Genomic DNA, 12,810 nt, shown 5'->3' on the forward strand with positions numbered 1-12,810 from the left:
GGAGTTGTTCCCCCTCTGTCCATGTTCGAGGACTTGCTCTCTGTCTGCCTCCACTCTCTGCCTTCACTGTACCAAAGTTTGTCTGTTGAGTCTCCTTTAGTCTGGTGTATTTAATCATTTTTTATGTTTTATGAAATCATACTTAATTTGTGATGATTAGAGACATTATAATGTATCCATGTCCTTCTCAGGTTGACCACTCGACATGTGAGAGCCTGAGGAGTTGTTTTCCAGATACAGGTAGAGGTGGCAGGGGCGTCACCCTGAGCCTGCCCTTTTGGGCTGGGCTTCAGCTGCAGATCTAAAGGCTGCTTCCAGGGGCATGGGGCCCTCAGCCTTTGTTTTTCTTTGCTTCTGCACCTTACAACATACATCACACCTTATTTTCACACATCCAAACACTGTTAACACCACTGACGCGTAACATATTTTACACATCCCACTACGTAGTTAGAGCTATCTTGATTTGGAGTTAAATAAATTTACTTTTGGCTTGAGAGGTTTGTGTGTTGCCTCCCTTCTTGTTGCCATTTTTGAGCTAGGTGGTAACAGTAGTATACATGAGAGAAGACGCCGCGAGATTTGTGGACTTCTATGTGGTGTCCGCTGATAATGTAGTGGGCTGGTCTGGACAGACAATGCCAGGGCTGAATTTTTGTCCCAGTCCACCCCTGGCGGTAGAGATACATCTTTAGCATCAACATACATTGTTGATAAACGCCTGAGAATGTCTGAGACAGATTTATTTATTTATGTATTTCTGTGTCCCTATGATAATGAGAAAGGCGGTCCTAACCTCAGTCTAAAGTTGGACGATGTATTTTCCAAATCCAGTGTGAGACATTCACTGCCAAGTTCTCTGTCCCATACCTTTTCTACTGCCAGTATAACTGACAGTCATGTCATGGGATTACCCCATACCCTGCAATATATAAGGTGGCAGACACTGCACATACATAAAAGAGGGACATACAGTTATACTTGTAATGGGCTATGGTTGCAGCACCTCAGTATCAGTAGAATTAGTCTGTTAAGCTAGCACTCACATAAGACATTAAATCTTTCTAAACTATACTGATACACAGAGTCCACAAACAATGTTTGGAAATAACCTTTATGACACAGTTTTATTTCACAAGCATTTATTCAATGTTTTGGGTACATGTGTGTTAAGACCCCGTGATTTAAGACATTTTCCCTTGTGCTTCCTGCTTGTGTTTTTTTATGTCATGTCTTTCCTCCTGTTTATTTATGTTGTCATGTGCTTGTTTTGTTTATGTTGTCAGGCCATGTGTGTTTTGTTATTGTCCTGAGACACCGCCCTCTACTGCTTCCCGCTCTTTTTCTCCCTCACCTGTTCCCTATCGTCACCCTGAGTGTTTGCCTGATTTGTTCACCTGTGTCTTGTCTTTGTTAGCCCTTCTATTTAAGCCCAGTCTTTCTGTTGTCCCCTGTCGGATTGTATCATTTTTTTCACTGTGAAGAATCCATGCAAAGGATACTGCAATTTTTGAGCTTTATTATCTGTATGATTTTTGACTCTCTGGTTTTGGAGACTATTTGTTTTTCCCTTTTTGGAACTCTGTTTTGCCAAATTATTGAATTGGATTTTCTGTTTTTTGCTCTTGTAATTTTTTGCATTTTTGGATCCTTGGTTTTCCTTCTTTTGAAATAAAGAAGTATTTTTTTGCATCCTGGTCTGCGATTGGGTCCTTGCCCTGTGAAAGCCTAACAGTACAATCCGACCAGAATGGACTCAGCAGACCCTGACCAAGTGAAGGCCGCCATCACACATCATGACAGAGTCCTAGGACAACACCAGACTCAGCGGGAAGCCGCCCTCACGAGCGTAAAAGAGACCTGACTGCTCAGATGCAGGCTTTACAGCTCAGTGGATCCTCCGCGGCTGCTCCGCCCTCGCCCCAGCCTCCAGCCCATGAACCTAAGCTGCCTCCTCCTCAGAAATACGCTGGTGAGCCCGGCACATGCCGCTCTTTTCTCTCCCAGTGCTCTGTCGTCTTTGAACTGAAACCTACCTCCTTCCCTTCTGAGCGCTCAAAGGTGGCGTACGTCATCGTCCAGCTGTCCGGACGGGCAAGAGAGTGGGGAACCGCTCTCTGGGCAACCCAGTCTCATCAGAAAACGTTCAATGGCAACGTTGGTCCACTTGGAACGACGTTACCATCTCACAATCTGGCCTCTCAGATTGTGAGATGGTAACATTTAGTCCTCCCATTGTTTTGCATTGGCGTGTTCTCACGTCACGTGACTCAAGCTCCCGTCTGCGGAGAGGAAAACATGGCGGAGATTCCCTGTTTTTTCAGATAAAAATATAATTTTGTAACTTAGTTTGGGCATAAAAATACATTCTGACACCATTTCTAGCGAGAAATGTGCTCTTTGCTTCCACAGTCTTCAGCCAGTTCGTGCTTATGATAAATATTTTAATAGTTATCACGCATGTTTTTATCGTTGCTATGACGGTTGCCATGCCACCACGGCGCAGCTTGGTGTTTAAATCACAGTCCCTGCGTGGTGTCCTTCAGTGATCGTGAATGTTATTCATGTTATATAATAGTAATATTTGAGGCTAGATTACATCTCTAATGAGAAGGAACCTGCGAGTCTGTTCATACCGAGGCCGGCCCGGGTGCGCGACCGGACCGAGTGCGCGAGCGGACATGATGTGTGGCTGTCGTAAAAACCCTATTTGTAAACAACCAGCCCTTTAACTCGGGGCTGCGTTATAAACACTGAGCGCTTGGAAGACCACGATGTCATCTTCCTTCTGTCAGGTAAGTAGTTTATTGTTTTTAAAGATCGTTACGATCTAGGTTTACAGTCCGAGTGCGGAGAGAGTCCGTCAATCCACACTATGGACGCTGTTCATCAGCTAATACGCCATTGTTAGCCACATGCTTCAGGCCACGGTAGCCTGTGCTACCTGGGAGGTGAATACATGGTTGTTGAAAGCAGTTCAAGACGCTTAGCTCATCATTGAGGGACGCTACAATATAAATATAAACATGAATTTGATTTATGAATGCTTTAGATTAATAAGGAGTGTATTTGTCTACCATTACTCCACAATATCAGGTCAATTTGGTTTAATGTATAGTATGCACTATGACAATAATGTTTCCATGTTATGGAGTTGCGATTCATTTTATAAAACAATTGCTATGTTCTGTTTTTTAATCAAGGAGGATCAAAGTGAAGCTACAGGAGTTTCATTAACGTCAACAACTTGGACCGAACAGTTTGTTTTGCTTGAAGAGCAGGAAGGGCAGCCTGGAGAGAAAGAGAAGCCGGGTTGAGCCCACTAACATCATCCACGTACCACGAGGAAGATGAGGGAGAGAAATGATCCTACCATTAAAGAGGTACTTTTAAGTTACATACCAGAAAAAACATTTTATATAATTTGCCAAATATACATTTTTATTAAATCCCTAAAGTACACTTGCTGAAATACAAGTTAATATCACACTGAAAGAATTTTGATCAATCATGCTTCCCTGCTGTGATTGTTTAACTAGGAAAACAACTTTTTCCACAGGAAGGCAAGTAAATTTAAGGAATACATGTGCAAAGTTTTCCTCTGTTATGTATAATGATGACCCCCATCAAACATAATGTTAGCAATATTTACACCTTTTAATTTATACTGTTTATTTCTGTCTACATGTGTGAATTTGCCTTCATTAGTTTCAGAAAAGAGCGATGATGTATCGGTCAGTGGGCGGCAGCACGAGACTCCGCAAACTAGTCTGTAAGCAAAGCAGACGAAGGCATCGAGGTTGCGGCCTGCCATCATTGTTATTTTGCTTAAGGGACTGAATATGTTTCATGTAGAAATATTAGCATTTCCCTTATATCTACCAAAACTGCTTGTTTCACAGACTGCAGTTTTGTTTTGATCCGATGTGGTGTGCAAATACAACCGTATCTGCAATGGGTTGTGGGGCATTAACATTTGTAACTCTAATTTTGTTTTGACAGACTGTGAAAAGAACGTTGAGAACATCACCACTCTACAGGAAGACACAGTCCAGTAATGGGTGTCAGAAGTTCAGTAGTGAACGACAGGTACTGTGGGAAAATGTGTGTCATTGTTGTACAATGTCCTTTGACTCTGTTTAAACAAGGTCAACACAAAAAGGTTTGATTGTAAACTGATATCGGTACGAATTCATATTATTCTCCTCGTCAAAAGAAACAAACAATCCAAATTACCTGCAGAACACCCTTGATGGACGCTTCAGCTGCATCGTCAGACTGGCCAGACAGCAAGATGCCAACTTTAATGCCAATTTATTTGTGTAACATTCTGTGACCAAATGTATAGATAACTTTTTGTAGATTGTAAAAATAGATAACCCATTTATTACAAAAAAACTACACTAGAATTACCACACTGCGTTTGACTCTGCTAACCAGAGCAGTGTCCGTCTACATATTTCTACATATTTTCTCTCATATAAATGACACTGTATCTCTTGACAACTGAAACCATAAGATGAGGTCAGTGTGGCCTTGACCTTTTTACTTTAAGACAAATACAAAGTTAGACAATCCGAAAAAACATGCAGTTATGCCTCCGGCGACTCGCTATTGCAGAGGCATTAAAACCGTAGTGTAGTAGATTGGATTTTATTGGTGTTACATTGGACATCTTGTATGGGTACACCAAAAAATATATTTGGTTTCACATTCTAGATGGCAATAAGCAGAGTCATCAACTCAGGAAAAATATTTCTGTAGAAAAGAGAGCCTTGTATGTGTGTATGTATACATACACACAAACGCACAATTGAGACGTTTTTGTCTTTTATCATATATTCTCAGGCAGTACTGATGCATTTACTGAGAGGGGACGTGAGGGCCTACTCTGCGTGCTCAGAGTTCAAGCCCAGCAGGCTGCAGCGGGCCCGACATATTCTGGAACAGCAGCACAGTCTTTAGATGACTCCTCTGAAGATGAAAACATGGCGAGGTACTTCTCCACTGATTAAGAACTGTGAGGGCTGTGATTAGCTACACTCTCTTGCTACAATGCTACTCATGCTACTCCCTGGCAACCTTAGGAAGGCATTAGCTTGCTGTGTGGTAGCTGTTAGCTTCAGCATTTTTAGTTTTTAGTGGCCTGTCTGACGTTTATGTTTTTAAAAAAAAATCAGAGGGAACCATCTTCATAATTTAACACTATGGTTTGTTTGTGTTCTTAAGAGAAGCAGTACAGGTGTGCCTCAGCTCCACGCTCCCTCCTGCAGCCTCCGCTCCTGATGCTAACCTCATGTCTCCATCACACCAAGCAGCAGACCTGGATTGACAGACCTTTCTCCAGAGCTGCCCCCTCCCTCTGAAACCCCCCTCTCCAAAACACAATTTGTGTAGTTTTTAAAGTATTTTTTGCATGAGAATTGTTGATCATAACATTTCCAGCAGAGGCCTTAATATAATGTTTGTGCACAATAAATGACATTGATCATAACATAATGGTATTTCCTTGCACTTCTACACCATGATATTGTCAGATAAGATGCTGATTACATTAAAGCAGTGAATGCTCTTCTTTAAGCAACATAAACACACAATGATCCAATGGATCTGAAGTAGAATGGGCACATTACATTCTGTAGAGAATGCCTCAGTTATGGAAGTCAGAAAATAACTTTCTTTATCTGAGGTTCCAGTCATTTATAGTCACAGCAAAGCACACAGGTCTGGTTGTCTAAGTGGCTCCCATATCATATTGTTTAAGATGTGTAACATCAAGTTTGTGTTTCAGTGCAAAATTAGTCAGTCAAGAGTTCACCTTCTTCTTTACACTAAAATTAGGTGACCCAGATGTTTCACAATGCAATCTGATAAGGTCTTATGAGAAACATTCTTAACATTAAAGAAATCAACAGAGGATAGCAATATCTGTTTGACTTTAATCCGTAGCTGATAATCAGCGGCCTGACTTATTCAAACACATTAATACTACAATGAATAAGGCAGGGGTTTTCCATCAAATCATTTCTGGGACATTAATTTAAAAGATCTCCAGTATAAGCAAATGTATTCTAAAATTGGTTTACATCCAAGTGTGAGGCTGTCCTGGCACATGAAATAAGAGATATATATATTGTTTGTATTAGCTTTCCCTCAGTTTAGTACTTGCACTTCTTGAAAAGCTCTATATAAATACGATGTATTAATGTTTATACATTGCCCTCTAGTATATGTTTTCCTAAAAGTCACTGTAGATACAGAAATAACAGTATGGTTCAGGTGACAGTAAGTGGAAGCTGAAGGTAATTTCCATGTGCTCAAGAGAAACATAACGTGACGATATAGTTGATTTCTGATAGAAGGCCCTGCCTCATTCATTGTAGTATTAATGTGTTTGAATAAGTCAGGCTGCCGATTACCAGCTACTGATTAAAGTCAAACAGATATTGCTATCCTCTGTGGTGATTTCTTTAATTTTAAGAATGTTTCTCATAAGACCTTATCAGATTGCATTGTGAAACATCTGGGTCACCTAATTTTAGTGTAAACAAGAGGGTGAACTCTTGACTAATGACTAATTTTGCACTGAAACACAAACTTGATGTTACACATCTTAAACAATGATATGGGCGCCACTTAGACAACCAGACCTGTGTGCTTTGCTGTGACTATAAATGACTGGAACCTCAGATAAAGAAAGTTATTTTCTGACTTCCATAACTGAGGCATTCTCTACAGAATGTAATGTGCCCATTCTACTTCAGATCCATTGGATCATTGTTTGTTTATGTTGCTTAAAGAAGAGCATTCACTGCTTTAATGTAATCAGCATCTTATCTGACAATATCATGGTGTAGAAGTGCAAGGAAATACCATTATGTTATGATCAATGTCATTTATTGTGCACAAACATTATATTAAGGCCTCTGCTGGAAATGTTATGATCAACAATTCTCATGCAAAAAATACTTTAAAAACTACACAAATTGTGTTTTGGAGAGGGGGGTTTCAGAGGGAGGGGGCAGCTCTGGAGAAAGGTCTGTCAATCCAGGTCTGCTGCTTGGTGTGATGGAGACATGAGGTTAGCATCAGGAGCGGAGGCTGCAGGAGGGAGCGTGGAGCTGAGGCACACCTGTACTGTTTCTCTTAAGAACACAAACAAACCATAGTGTTAAATTATGAAGATGGTTCCCTCTGATTTTTTTTTAAAAACATAAACGTCAGACAGGCCACTAAAAACTAAAAATGCTGAAGCTAACAGCTACCACACAGCAAGCTAATGCCTTCCTAAGGTTGCCAGGGAGTAGCATGAGTAGCATTGTAGCAAGAGAGTGTAGCTAATCACAGCCCTCACAGTTCTTCATCAGTGGAGAAGTACCTCGCCATGTTTTCATCTTCAGAGGAGTCATCTAAAGACTGTGCTGCTGTTCCAGAATATGTCGGGCCCGCTGCAGCCTGCTGGGCTTGAACTCTGAGCACGCAGAGTAGGCCCTCACGTCCCCTCTCAGTAAATGCATCAGTACTGCCTGAGAATATATGATAAAAGACAAAAACGTCTCAATTGTGCGTTTGTGTGTATGTATACATACACACATACAAGGCTCTCTTTTCTACAGAAATATTTTTCCTGAGTTGATGACTCTGCTTATTGCCATCTAGAATGTGAAACCAAATATATTTTTTGGTGTACCCATACAAGATGTCCAATGTAACACCAATAAAATCCAATCTACTACACTACGGTTTTAATGCCTCTGCAATAGCGAGTCGCCGGAGGCATAACTGCATGTTTTTTCGGATTGTCTAACTTTGTATTTGTCTTAAAGTAAAAAGGTCAAGGCCACACTGACCTCATCTTATGGTTTCAGTTGTCAAGAGATACAGTGTCATTTATATGAGAGAAAATATGTAGAAATATGTAGACGGACACTGCTCTGGTTAGCAGAGTCAAACGCAGTGTGGTAATTCTAGTGTAGTTTTTTTGTAATAAATGGGTTATCTATTTTTACAATCTACAAAAAGTTATCTATACATTTGGTCACAGAATGTTACACAAATAAATTGGCATTAAAGTTGGCATCTTGCTGTCTGGCCAGTCTGACGATGCAGCTGAAGCGTCCATCAAGGGTGTTCTGCAGGTAATTTGGATTGTTTGTTTCTTTTGACGAGGAGAATAATATGAATTCGTACCGATATCAGTTTACAATCAAACCTTTTTGTGTTGACCTTGTTTAAACAGAGTCAAAGGACATTGTACAACAATGACACACATTTTCCCACAGTACCTGTCGTTCACTACTGAACTTCTGACACCCATTACTGGACTGTGTCTTCCTGTAGAGTGGTGATGTTCTCAACGTTCTTTTCACAGTCTGTCAAAACAAAATTAGAGTTACAAATGTTAATGCCCCACAACCCATTGCAGATACGGTTGTATTTGCACACCACATCGGATCAAAACAAAACTGCAGTCTGTGAAACAAGCAGTTTTGGTAGATATAAGGGAAATGCTAATATTTCTACATGAAACATATTCAGTCCCTTAAGCAAAATAACAATGATGGCAGGCCGCAACCTCGATGCCTTCGTCTGCTTTGCTTACAGACTAGTTTGCGGAGTCTCGTGCTGCCGCCCACTGACCGATACATCATCGCTCTTTTCTGAAACTAATGAAGGCAAATTCACACATGTAGACAGAAATAAACTAAAAGGTGTAAATATTGCTAACATTATGTTTGATGGGGGTCATCATTATACATAACAGAGGAAAACTTTGCACATGTATTCCTTAAATTTACTTGCCTTCCTGTGGAAAAAGTTGTTTTCCTAGTTAAACAATCACAGCAGGGAAGCATGATTGATCAAAATTCTTTCAGTGTGATATTAACTTGTATTTCAGCAAGTGTACTTTAGGGATTTAATAAAAATGTATATTTGGCAAATTATATAAAATGTTTTTTCTGGTATGTAACTTAAAAGTACCTCTTTAATGGTAGGATCATTTCTCTCCCTCATCTTCCTCGTGGTACGTGGATGATGTTAGTGGGCTCAACCCGGCTTCTCTTTCTCTCCAGGCTTCCCTTCCTGCTCTTCATCAAGCAAAACAAACTGTTCGGTCCAAGTTGTTGACGTTAATGAAACTCCTGTAGCTTCACTTTGATCCTCCTTGATTAAAAAACAGAACATAGCAATTGTTTTATAAAATGAATCGCAAATCCATAACATGGAAACATTATTGTCATAGTGCATACTATACATTAAACCAAATTGACCTGATATTGTGGAGTAATGGTAGACAAATACACTCCTTATTAATCTAAAGCATTCATAAATCAAATTCATGTTTATATTTATATTGTAGCGTCCCTCAATGATGAGCTAAGCGTCTTGAACTGCTTTCAACAACCATGTATTCACCACCCAGGTAGCACAGGCTACCGTGGCCTGAAGCATGTGGCTAACAATGGCGTATTAGCTGATGAACAGCGTCCATAGTGTGGATTGACGGACTCTCTCCGCACTCGGACTGTAAACCTAGATCGTAACGATCTTTAAAAACAATAAACTACTTACCTGACAGAAGGAAGATGACATCGTGGTCTTCCAAGCGCTCCGTGTTTATAACGCAGCCCCGAGTTAAAGGGCTGGTTGTTTACAAATAGGGTTTTTACGACAGCCACACGTCATGTCCGCTCGCGCACTCGGTCCGGTCGCGCACCCGGGCCGGCCTCGGTATGAACAGACTCGCAGGTTCCTTCTCATTAGAGATGTAATCTAGCCTCAAATATTATATAACATGAATAACATTCACGATCACTGAAGGACACCACGCAGGGACTGTGATTTAAACACCAAGCTGCGCCGTGGTGGCATGGCAACCGTCATAGCAACGATAAAAACATGCGTGATAACTATTAAAATATTTATCATAAGCACGAACTGGCTGAAGACTGTGGAAGCAAAGAGCACATTTCTCGCTAGAAATGGTGTCAGAATGTATTTTTATGCCCAAACTAAGTTACAAAATTATATTTTTATCTGAAAAAACAGGGAATCTCCGCCATGTTTTCCTCTCCGCAGACGGGAGCTTGAGAGTCACGTGACGTGAGAACACGCCAATGCAAAACAATGGGAGGACTAAATGTTACCATCTCACAATCTGAGAGGCCAGATTGTGAGATGGTAACGTCGTTCCAAGTGGACCAACGTTGCCATTGAACGTTTTCTGATGAGACTGGGTTGCTCTGGGAGGCCCAGTCGCCCTCCTGCAACAAATTCAAGGACTTTTCTGACGAGATGAACAACGCACTTCTCTTTCTGCCATCCTGAAGTGGGGGGTCCAACAACATGAGGTGGAGGCGTTGATTGACTCCAGAGCGGAGGAGAACTTCCTCGACTCCCGCTTCGTGGCTCAGTAGGGATTACCGACCATACAGCTCAAGACTCCAATGGTGGCCAACGCGCTTAATGGCCAAAGGCTGGCCAACATCACACACATCAGCGCTCCTGTAGGGCTCTTCCTCTCCGGTAACCATCATGAGGAGATGAGCTTTTATGTTATCGACTCCCCTAATGCCCCTCTGGTTCTTGGCCACCCCTGGCTCGCCAAGCATAATCCCCATACTGGACCCCATACCCCGACTGGAGAGGCATGAGAATTGTGGGCTGGAGCCCATCCTGTCTTTCAAACTGTCTCATTCAAGCCCAGACCCGGTTGGTCCCAACCTCTGGATCGCCAGAGGACTTTCCATACCTGTCAGCTGTTCCCCGTGAGTACATGGATCTTAAGACTGTTTTTAGTAAATCCAGAGCCTCTTCGTTACCCACCCCATCGCCCCTATGATTGTTGCATTGACCTCATACCTGGCACTTCCCCTCCCAGAGGTCGCCTCTTTTCACTGTCACGACCTGAGACGGAGGCTATGAATGTTTATATCAGAGACTCACTAGCAGCGGGCATATTACGCCCATCTTCCTCCCCTGCAGGAGCTGGTTTCTTCTTTGTGGGAAAGAAGGACGGCTCTTTGCGCCCATGCATCGACTATCGGGGCCTCAATGACATTACGATCAAGAATCGCTACCCTCTACCCCTTATGTCGTCAGCTTTTGAGTTACTTCAGAACGCTTCTGTGTTCACTAAGCTTGATTTCCGGAACGCCTACCATCTCGTTCGTATCCGTGAGGGAGATGAGTGGAAGACAGCCTTCAATACCACCTCTGGCCACTACGAGTACCTCGTCCTTCCATTTGGTCTTACGAATGCCCCAGCAGTGTTTCAAAGTTTAGTGAACGATGTCCTGAGAGACATGCTAAATAGATTTGTGTTTGTCTATTTAGATGACATTTTCATTTTTTCCAATTCTCTGTCCGAGCATGTCTCCCATGTACATTATGTCCTTCAACGCCTGCTGGAGAACCGGCTCTTTGTGAAGTCTGAGAAGTGCGAGTTTCATAAAAAGACTGTCACCTTCCTAGGATACGTGATCTCCCCCGGCACCATCCAGATTGATCGGCAAAAAGTCGAAGCAGTCCTGGAGTGGCCCCCTCCCTCCACCCGCAAGGAGCTTCAAAGCTTCCTCGGATTTGCTAACTTCTATCGTACTTCATCCGGGATTACGGTTCACTGGCGGCTCCCCTCACAGCCCTGACTTCCACGTCTGTTAAGTTCCACTGGTCCTTCGCTGCGGAGGGAGCATTTCAAGCCCTTAAACAACGCTTCACCTCAGCCCCCATCCTGATCCAACCTGACCCCAGTAGACAGTTCATCGTGGAGGTTGATGCCTCCGACATTGGCGTTGGAGCTGTGCTCTCCCAACGCTCAGCCAGGGATAACAAGCTCCACCCTTGTGCCTTCTACTCACACCGTCTCACGCCTACTGAGCAAAATTATGACTTCGGCAATAGGGAATTGCTGGCGGTGAAGCTACCTCTGGAGGAGTGGAGACATTGGCTGGAGGGCGCCTCTGTGCCGTTCCTGGTCTGGACTGACCACAAGAACTTGCAATACATCCGCACTGCCAAGAGACTCAACCCCCGTCAAGCCCGCTGGGCCATGTTCTTTTCCCGATTTAATTTTACCCTGTCATACCGTCCTGGTCACAAGAATGTAAAGGCCGACGCACTGTCTCGGCAATTCAGCCCCCGTGAGAGACCCCAGGAACCGGATACCATCCTCCCCCCTCATTGTGTTCTAGGAGCAGCTCAATTTGAGATTGAGAGTATTGTTACTGCTGCTCAACCTAATGAGATAAAACCCAGTCAGTGTCCTACTAACCGTCTTTTTGTTCCCAGTTCTGTCCGTCCTCAAGTCTTGCGGTGGGGTCATTCAACCCAGCTGTCCGGTCACCCTGGAACCACACGAACGCAAGCCTTCTTTGGCCGACGATTCTGGTGGCCGTCCATGAGGGAGGAGGTCCACAAGTTCGTCCAGACTTGTCCAGTCTGCGCTCAGAATAAAACATCCACCCGACCACCAGCCGGCCTGCTGCAACCCCTACAGGTTCCAAAAAGACCATGGTCTCACATATCGCTTGATTTTGTCACTTGTCTACCCCTATCCGATGGCAACACCATGATCCTCACAGTGGAGGATCGATTTTCTAAGTCTGTCCATTTCGTTCCCCTTCCCAAGCTTCCCTCTGCCAAAGATACTTCTAAGCTGATGGTTCAGCACGTTTTTAAATTACATGGTTTACCTGTAGAGGTTGTTTCTGACAGGGGCCCTCAGTTTACATCCAGTTTCTGGAAGGCTTTTTGTGGTCTGATTGGTGCATCTGTCTGCTTATCGTCTGGTTTTCACCCACAGTCCAA

At 42.9% G+C, this 12,810-nt stretch overlaps 2 long non-coding RNA genes across 4 annotated transcripts; one reads left to right on the forward strand and one right to left on the reverse strand.

The window, feature by feature from the left end:
• Positions 1 to 2,776: 2,776 nt before the first annotated feature.
• Positions 2,777 to 4,989, forward strand: LOC128441663 (uncharacterized). 2 transcript variants are annotated; one of them, XR_008338752.1, is made up of 3 exons: positions 2,777 to 3,383; positions 4,003 to 4,089; positions 4,849 to 4,989. It is a non-coding gene; the product is annotated as an uncharacterized LOC128441663 (long non-coding RNA). The 2 variants fall into 2 exon arrangements; XR_008338751.1 differs by lacking the exon at positions 4,849 to 4,989 and adding an exon at positions 4,217 to 4,393.
• Positions 4,990 to 7,340: 2,351 nt separating this feature from the next.
• On the reverse strand, positions 7,341 to 9,664 carry LOC128441647 (uncharacterized). Of its 2 annotated transcripts, none has more exons than XR_008338750.1 (4): positions 9,574 to 9,664; positions 8,983 to 9,165; positions 8,286 to 8,372; positions 7,341 to 7,526 (listed from the first exon to the last, which is right to left on the reverse strand). It is a non-coding gene; the product is annotated as an uncharacterized LOC128441647 (long non-coding RNA). The 2 variants fall into 2 exon arrangements; XR_008338749.1 differs by lacking the exon at positions 7,341 to 7,526 and adding an exon at positions 7,966 to 8,158.
• Positions 9,665 to 12,810: the final 3,146 nt, after the last annotated feature.

The sequence above is a fragment of the Pleuronectes platessa genome, chromosome 1 (genome assembly GCF_947347685.1).
Source record: "Pleuronectes platessa chromosome 1, fPlePla1.1, whole genome shotgun sequence".
NCBI lineage: Eukaryota > Metazoa > Chordata > Actinopteri > Pleuronectiformes > Pleuronectidae > Pleuronectes > Pleuronectes platessa.